Below are 9,874 nucleotides of genomic sequence, written 5' to 3'. Positions count from 1 at the left end.
ACACATGCATGTTTGTATGTATAAAAATAATGCATCGGTTTGTGGAAAAGATCATCCAATAATATCCCCATGAAAATAACATGATAAATCACACATTTTACAGTTACATGACTTTTGCTTGTAAAAAGCTTAGTCTACTAAATTCATGGATTAATCCCAATTTTAAAATCCACCCATTGACTTCTCTCATCAAAACACATTTAGAGCAGCTGTACAGTGACCTTTTTTTTAAAGCTCCATGATTAGTAGTTAAGAACACTTTTAACTCTTGCAGTGTGCCTAGGTTTGATTCCCAGCAATGACATTTTTCCTCATGACCATCTGTAAGTCTAGTTCTGGAGTATTCATTGTCCTGTATGATATGAAATAACAGTGGTACTCAGACATACATTCAAGCAAAAACACTCATATATGTAAAGTCAAATAAATACATTTTAAATAAATAGAACCTCTGGATAATACTTAATTTAAGACTTGGTCTCCAAACTGTAGGTACCATAGTCTTTTTGAATTTTAAAATTGTAAATGCACAAATTATATATATATATATATATATGTATATATACATATGCATATATATATCTCAAATTTTCATTAATTATATATCTATAAGTTATTAAAATGTATGTAATACAAAAATAATGATATGTGGCAAAATATAGTAATTTAACTGTTTTCCCCAAAGGTATGGTTTTCAAACTTTCTATTTTTATATTCACTGCTCTGTAAATGTTTATCACATATAGAAAATGACACATGTTCTAAAGGATCAAGTGGCATCTTTGTCTGGGGTTCACTTAAGCTCAGAGTGGATCAGAAATGTCCATAGCTACCATGGATACAGAGTTGCTAACATAGGCATGCAGCAAGTAAACTTTTCTGTTTTATTTGAAAATAATGCAGTGGTGGGGTCTTTTCAATTAGTTTAAATTGTAGTAATTGGTTGTAAGTATTAAAATCCAAAGTGTGTACATAACCGTTCATGATAGTGGACAAGCCATCACTATGAAATGGACTCAGAATAAACAAAACAAAACAAAACAAAACAAAACAAAACAAATCAGTGTGCAGACAGGTGTCTAAAGAGACCTGTAGCAAAAGTGACCAAGAGCTGTTTTCTCTATATTCTCCCAAGAAAAACTAATTTACCTTTTCATTATTCCAGAACTTAATTTTAGAATAGTCTTCTTTTTGAATTTATGATGATCTTTGCTTTCTGCAACGTGGAGATTTTGTAATCAAGAGACATACAAATAAAATAGGTGACAAGTATCAATTTTACTTTAAGTTTGAACACATGTAGTAAATGATGACCTAAAATTTGTATGACAGCTCAGAGAGATCATGAAGTGAGTATGTGGCTTTAAGGTACTATATACATGATGTTGGCTCATGTACTGTCCTCTGCCAGCCACAAGACTAAGTCTTCAGAAATCTTAGGAGATGAAGACCTTAGCCATCCAAGCTAGTTCCAGGCAATTTTTATAAAATGTAGGACAGTAGGAATAAGTACTGATCACTTATTAAGAAGGTATTAATTCATAGATATTACTTGATCCCCTTAAATAAATTAAATGCATGAATTTTGTAAAAATTGAGTTTAGTGCAGGTGACCCTGATCAGAATCTTCTAGTCTCACACTATGAGCCAGTTCTCTGTGATGAAGCTGCAGCAGCAGAAATGTTGCTGCAGAGACTGGGGAAGCAATTATCCCCAGAGTTTCACAAGTTACATAGCATAAATTTGGGAAAGATATGAAAATATTCAAGTAACCCAATCACAAAAGAATATACATAGTATGTACTCACTGATACGTGGGTATTAGTCCAAAAGCTTGGAATACCCAAGATACAATTCACAGACCACATGAAACTCAAGAAGAAGGAAGACCAAAGTGTGGGTGCTTCTATCCTTCTTGGAAGAGGGAATAAAATACCCAGGGGAGGAGATATAAAGACAAAGTGTGGAGCAGAGAATGAAGGAAAGGCCATCCAGGAGCTGACCCACCTGGGAATCCATCCCATATACAGTCACCAAACCCAGACACTATTGTGGATGCCAAGAAGTACATGCTGACAGGAGCCTGATATAGCTGTCTTCTGAGCGGGTATTCCAGATCATTACAAATACAGAGGCAGATGTTTGTAACCAACCATTTGGACTGAACCTGGGGTCCCCAATAGAGGATTAGAGAAAGGACTGAAGGAGCTGAAGGGCTTTGCAACTCTATAAGGAGAACAATATGAAAGAAGACCCCCTCAGAGCTCCCAGAGGCTAAACCATCAACCAAAGAGTACACATGAAGGGACCCATGGCTTCAGCTGCATATATAGCAGAGAAAGGCCTTGTCAGGAATCAATGGAAGGAAAGGCCCTTAGTCCTGTGAAGGTTCAATGTCCCAGGGTAGCAGTAGTCGAGGGCTGAGAAGTAGGAACGGTGGGTGGCTGAGAAGCTCATAGAAGCAGCGGGTGGGTGGAATGGAGATTTTTTTTGGAGAGGGAGAACCAGGAAAGGGAAATGTTAATATTTTCTTCTAGAAAGTCACCCTTCTTTCACCAACTCTTTTCATGGTTCAATGTAAGTTTTCTACTCAAATAAAATTAATTATATTTTCCCTATATTTAAATATGTTTACCCTTCAAAGCTCCTAGCACATCATTTCACATCTTTCTTGTTTTGAAGATGTAGGGACATCTCATTCAGCAGTAGCCACCTCTTTTTTGACAGTATAATAGGTTAGACATTGTCCAGGTTTATTTTGCTGCTGCAAAAGAAGACAAGATTCCAAAGAGATAATGAGCAATGGTTTTAAAGTCACTTGAAATAGGAACGGAGATATTAAACTGTGAGTCTCTCACACATAAATGTTCTGTACTGGTGACCAAGGGAAATGTGCCCAAACGAAACACTCACCCAGCTGGGATTTTGACAAAAAAAAGGAAAAAAAAATGTGCCCAAGGGAAACAATCAAATGTTAATGTAAAGACTGATGTTGAGTAGTAGATCCAGGAGCAGTGCTGCCTCAATTTACACTTTTGGTCCATAGCATAGAACCATGTAACCTTGGCTACTTTTATTACTAAGGGTGAGACAATAACACTGCCAAGCTAAATGAGTGACTATAAGCTTGCATATAATGTTTGAAACTGAAGCTGTGTGTGCTGACGAGTAATATTGGCTTGTTTATACATTTGTATGGAGTATAATAATTGAAAATTAAGAGTGATTTCTATAAAATTGTAAGCATACTTGCCCAAAACCCAGGTATTATTCTGTGGTTTCATTAAATCCTAAAACGTTATTTTCCATGATCATTTCTGTCGTTCAATACTAAATGTTGACTGAACCTTGAATTACCCAAAGAGCCTACAGAATAAAATGTACTTGAAAACTAGATAGATATACCTGTTCTTAACAGTTCTTGCAAAAATTCCATAAAGAACATTGCATCCCTGTCTTAAACATATGCTTGTTATATGTACAAATGTTATACGTATAAGACATGGATTACCCAGAAGCTATATACTTGCATAACTAATTTTAATGCTTACCTGTAAGCATTAGATGTAAGACTTGAGATATTTCTTAGTCAGCTTGAATAATTTCTCATATAAAAGAATAAAGGGTAAACAAGAGTAATTATGAAAACAATCCAATAAAGAAATCATTGCAGTAGAATAAACAAATCTCTCTAATGTTAAACAAAACCCTTATTATATGATGTTAACAGTATCGTATGTATTCCTAGGCTATGAGTTAAAACTTTCCTTAGAATTCCTAAAGATATACAAACTTAACAAACCAGAAAATTACTAAATTATTTAGTATTAGTTTAGTATTTCTAGCTTAATTTTCATATTATTAAACATACACAGCCAGTTAACACAAGAAAAGAAATAAAATGAGAAAATACAAAATAAAAATTAAAGTAACTTAATATTGTGAAGATAATCCTGCACACCAAAAATGTATGGTTTTTTTTTTGTGTGTGTGTGTCGATTACCCTCTATGGTATTTCAGTGTCTTGTTACAGAATGGAAAATTAACACATTTGGCAATACCAGTGTAGAACCATTTTGTTAGAATTATTAGAGTACACACTTATGGGAATGGTATGTCAGATGTGCTCCATAAATGCTGCATCTGGAGCAACTTATTAAATACATATGAAATACATTCAATGTGAAAAGTCATGGCCTGCATTATACGTTCACTGAATATATAATACCCATTGATCACCTTCACCCTATTATCCTTTTCTTTCTCTCTATCTGCTAGGCCCCGCTCCTCTTCTGAATAGTCTTGTTCTAGTGTCACTTTTATAAGCAGAGGTCATAGTTAGAGAAATCTATGGTCTTATATCAATCATTACACTGGTACTTTATGTCTACAAGCAACAGTTGAATGCTGGTTATACAGAGTGGCTCAAAAGTAATATTACAAACACAGACTTCTGTAAACATTATTAGAGAAAATCCTACTTCCTTCTACCACCTACTTACAGTTCACTATAATGAATAGAAAATGAAACACTCACCCAGCTGGGCTTTTGAAAAATATCCTTGTAGAATGAAACCCTAAGAAGTAGTTATAAGGAAGAGATGTCATCGGCTCATCTCCCTTTAGACTCACAATTATAATGTCATCTAGAGAAGTCAGCTCTGACCTTAGGAAGTGGAACTATCAAATGGAAAAGTGAACTTTCCTAATTCCAAGAGAACAATAGAGTTGTAACAGCTGAGCTCTGGGTTCCTCATGTGTGAGCTATTCTCTCCATTCTATATCTGTCTCTGTGGGTTAACCAATCCCAGTCATTGTAAAATAAACAAAAGTATCAATGCTAATATCCCTCTTTTAAAAAGTAGAAAACAATTTTAGATTTCCCATGGTGTACTTCATGCTTCTAAAACATTTGTGATCCTTTCCATGCTTACTTGACAGTATGTTCAGTGTCTTACCTAAAAATTAACAGCTCTTTGATCAGACTAAGAAAATGTCACCTCCTCTAAATACACTTAGAAAAAGTAATTGTTTTTACTGAGCACTTGGGAGTGAGACAATGTATTATCAGGAGAAACTGGGCCATTGGTGCTGTGAAGTAGCTCAGTTGATAGCCAGCATGCCTAGAAAATATTTTGTGTGTAGACACCATGAAAAAAAAAATAACACCTTAAAGTTATAGGCACAAATGAGGAAAGTGTTGGACAGATCAGTGATATAAGATGTGTATCTAAACATAATAGATGCAATATACAGAAACCAATAGCATCACATTAAATGGAAAGAACCTTAATGCAATTCCACTAACATTAGGGACAAGACAAGGCTGCCTACCCTCTCTGTATCTACTCAACTTAATGTTCTAGCCATAGCAATAAGACAACTAAAGGAGATCAAGGGGGGAGAAATTGGAAAGGAAGAAGCCAAAGTATCCCTATTGGCATATGATATGATAGTACACATAAGTGACCCCCGAAATTCTACTAGAATTCTACTTCTATAGCTCATAAACAACTTCAGCAAAGTGGCTTGATTCATAATCAACTCAAAATAAATCAGTAGCCCTCCTTATGCAAACAATGTATGTGCTGAGAAAGTAGTTAGGAAAAAAACACCCTTCACAATAACTACAAATAATATAAAATACTTTTGTGTAGCTCTAATCATGCAAGGGAAAGGCCTATATGAGAAGAACTTCAAGTCTCTGAAGTAAGAAATGGAGGAAAGTATTAGAAGATGGATGGATCTGCAATGCTCATGGATTGGTAGGATTAAAATATTTAAAATGGTTAGTTATGGACTAACCAGTACCCCCCAGAGCTTGTGTCACTAGTTGGATATTTAGCAGCAGAGGATGGCCTAGTCAGCCATCAATGGGAGGAGAGGCCCTTGGTCTTGCAAAGATTCTATGCCCCAGTACAGGGGAATGCCTGGCCAGGAAGCAAGAGTGGGTGAGTTGGGGAGCATGGTGCAGGGAGGGTATAAGGGACTTTCAGAGAGGAAACTAGGGAAGGGGATAGCATTTGAAATGTAAATGAAGAAAAGATCTAATAAAAAACATACTGGAAATGATCATCTTGCCAAAAACAATCTACAGATTCAGTGCAATTCACACCAAAATTCCAACACATTTTGTAACAGATCTTCAGAGATCAATTCTTAATTTCATATGGAAAAACAGTATACCCAGAATAGCTAAAACAATCAGTAAAAATACAGTTAAAGTTCAAGAAAAGCACAGTAGAAGAACTTCTGGAGAAAACACCATCTGTGCTTTCAAGCTATTCTGCAGAGCAGCAGTACAATCATTTCATAGGAGTGGCCTAAAATCAGAAAGGTTCATCAATGGAATAGAATTGAAGACCCAGCAATAGACTCACATCCCTATGGACACTTGATTTTTGTCGAAGAAGCCCAAACAATGCAGTGTAAAAAAAAAAAAAAAAAAAAAAAAAAAAAAAAAAAAAAAAAAAAAAAAAGAAAGAAAGAAAACATCTTCAACAATTGTTATTGGTATATTGATATATTTGAATGTCTGCATGAAGAAGAATGCTAATAGATTCATTTTTTTTTCATCCTGAACAAAATGCAAGTCCATGTGGGTCAAAGCCCTCAGTGTAAAATCTGACACACCAAATCTCATAGAAGAGAAAGTGAACAACTGCATTGAACACATTGGTAGAGTACACAAATTTCTTAACAGAATATCAATAACTCCAACAGATAGAGCAACAAATACTATAAAGAACCTTATGGTACTCAAAAGGTACTTACAAAAGCCTTTTGTAAGGCTAAGTACTCCATTAATAAGATAAAACAGTAGCCTATAGAATGGGAAAAGATCTACATGAATAATGTATCTGAGAAAAAAATGAAAGAACTCAAGAATTTTGGTGCCAAAAAGTCAAATAACTGAATTAAAAAGTAGGGTAGAGAGAGTCATGCAGATAATTCTCAACAGAGGAATCTCTAATGGATGAGAAACACTTAAAGAACTGTTCAACATCTACACTGATCAATGAAATTCAAATCAAACTAACTCTGAGATTCCATCTTATACCCTTCAGAATGGATATGATCAAAATTGCAAGGTATAGCACACATTGGTGAGTCTGTGGATTAAGAGTAACACTCCTCCATTGCTGATGGGATTGCAAACTGACACGACTATTTTGGAGATCAATTTTATAGTTTCATTGAAATTTGAGAGTAGTTCTACCCCAAGTCCCAACTATACTACTTCTGTGCATAAACTCAAAAGATGCCCCCTCTATACAATGGCACTTGCTTAGCTATTTTCATAGCAGATTTATTCACAGTAGTCAGTAACTAGAAACAACCTAAATGTCCTTGAATTAAAGAATGGATACAGAAAAATGTAGTTCCTGTACACAGTAGAATACTATTTGGCTATTTAAAATCAGGATATAGTGACATTTGCATACACATGTATGCAACTTGAATATGTCACTATGTGTGAGATAACCAAATCCAGAAAGATGTGCATGGTTTGCACTTACTTTTAAGTGGACATTAGACATAAAGTACTGGATTATCAAGGTACAATCCATAGACTGAAAGAAACTAATAGGAAAGGCTAAAGGGAAGATAAGTGAATCTCACTCAAGTTAGTGAACAAAATAGTCATTGGGAGTGGAAGGAGGAAGGGAACTGTGTGGAAGATACAATGGTGATGATGGGGATGGGGATAGGGATCAGGTATATGAAGAGGGGGTGTCAGAGAGGACTGGGAGTGAGAGTGGTAAACAATGGGAGAAACATGAGAGTAACCAGATACCTGGGACAAGGGAGAGTTCCAGGGTGTCTATAGTAGTGACTCTAGCAAAGATTCATAACAGAAGTCATTATGAAGACTGAACTGGCCACCTTCTGAAACCATGCAGGACTTCCAGTAAAAAGAAGAGAACATCAATCTACTCAAAAAACCTTCAATCCCAAATTAGTTCTGCCTACAGGACTGGCAGGTAAAAAGGCGGAGCAAAGATTGATGGAGTAGCCAGCCAATGATTGGCCCAACCTGAGATATAACTCACTTTCCAGAGCCAATCACTGACAATATTAATGGTCCTGTGCTATGCTTGCAAATGGGAGCCTAGCATAACTGTTTCCTGATAGGCTTCCTCCAGCTCTAAATGGAAACAGATACAGAGACCCATAGGTAAACATATGGAGGTGCTTGGGAGTTTTGTGCAATAATAGGGGATAGAATTCAACTAACTGGAAAGACAGCTTGGTCTTCATGTGGGTCCCCTGACAATTGGAATGAAGCCTGTGTCTGTGTCTGACACTGTTGCCTGTCTTTGGATCCCCTTCCCTAAACTGCACTGCCTGGTTGGGTCTCATTATGACAGGGTAGGCTATTACAACTGGCAGTCCCAGAGTGGGGTAGTACTCAAGGAAGGCACCCATTTTTCTGAGAAGAGGAGGAGCCAATGGGGTTGAGGTATACTCATTAGGGTGGATATGGGAAGAGAGGAGGCATGGGAGCTGCTATCAGGATAAGAAGTGAATGAATAAAGGAAGGAAGGAAGGAATGAAGGAAAGAAAGAAAGAAAGAAAGAAAGAAAGAAAGAAAGAAAGAAAGAAAGAAAGAAAGAAAGAAAGAAAGAAAGAGAAAAGTGGAGAGATCTAGCAAACTTAGTAGCACACTTGAAAGCTTTATAACAAAAAGAAGCAAGCCCATCAAAGAGGAGGAAGAACAGAAAATAATCCAAGATCTGAAAACATTCAAATAGAAACAAAGATAAAAATAGAATCAATAAACCAACAAAGTGTTTGTTCTTTGAGAAAATCAACAAATTAAAAAAACCCATATCCAAACTAACTAAAAGATACATAGAGAATATCCAAATTAACTAAATCAGAAGGGAAATCAGCTCATAACACTTAGGAAATTCAGTGAATCAATAGGTCATAGTTTAAAAACCTATAATCCTCAAAATTGGAAAATATAAAAGAAATGGACAATTTTCTCAGTAGACACTAATTAATAAAGTGAAATCAAGATCAGCTAAACAATTTAAATAAATCTATATTCCCTAAAACCTTGAACCAGTCATTGAAAGACTCCCAGTCAAACAAATGATGGTTTTAAATTCAACCAGACTTTCCTTTTTTTTTTTTTCAGTATTTTTTTCATTGGATATTTTCTTTATTTACATTTCAAATGTTATCCTCTTTTCCTGGTTTCCCTACCCCTGAAGACTCCTCTTAAACCCCCCCCCCCTTGCTTCTATTAGGGTGTTCTGCCACGCACTCACTCCTGCCTGCCTGCCCTGGCATTCCAGTACACTGGGGCATCGGGCCTTCACCCGACCAAAGGCCTCTCCTCCCACTGATGCCTGACAAGGCCATACTCTTCTACATATGCAGTTGGAGCCATGTGTCCCTTCATGTGTATTCTGGTTGGTTTCAACCAGACTTTCAAAGGTGAATTATCACCAACTCTTCAAATTATTCCACAAAACACAAACAGAAGGAACATTACTAAATTCATTTTATTAAGCCACAGTCTCCCTAATACCTAAGTCACACAAAGTTTCAACAAATAAAATTTCAGATCAATTTCTTGCATAAGCATGGACACAAAAATACTTTAAAAATACTATCAATATATAAAAATATACAAAATATCATCCACCATGATACAGTAGTTTTCATCACAGAGATGCATTGATAGTTTAACATACAAAAATCAGTAAATAAATCTACTATATAAGTAAACTGAAAGGAAAAAATGCACAAAATACATAAATATCTCATTTGGTACTGAAAAAACATTGACAATATCTACTACTTCCTCATGACAAAATCTGGGAGAGAATATGTATGCAAGGACATGCCTAAATATAAG

The sequence above is a fragment of the Mus caroli genome, chromosome 6, assembly GCF_900094665.2.
Source record: "Mus caroli chromosome 6, CAROLI_EIJ_v1.1, whole genome shotgun sequence".
NCBI lineage: Eukaryota > Metazoa > Chordata > Mammalia > Rodentia > Muridae > Mus > Mus caroli.
This window is presented reverse-complemented; position numbering follows the sequence as displayed.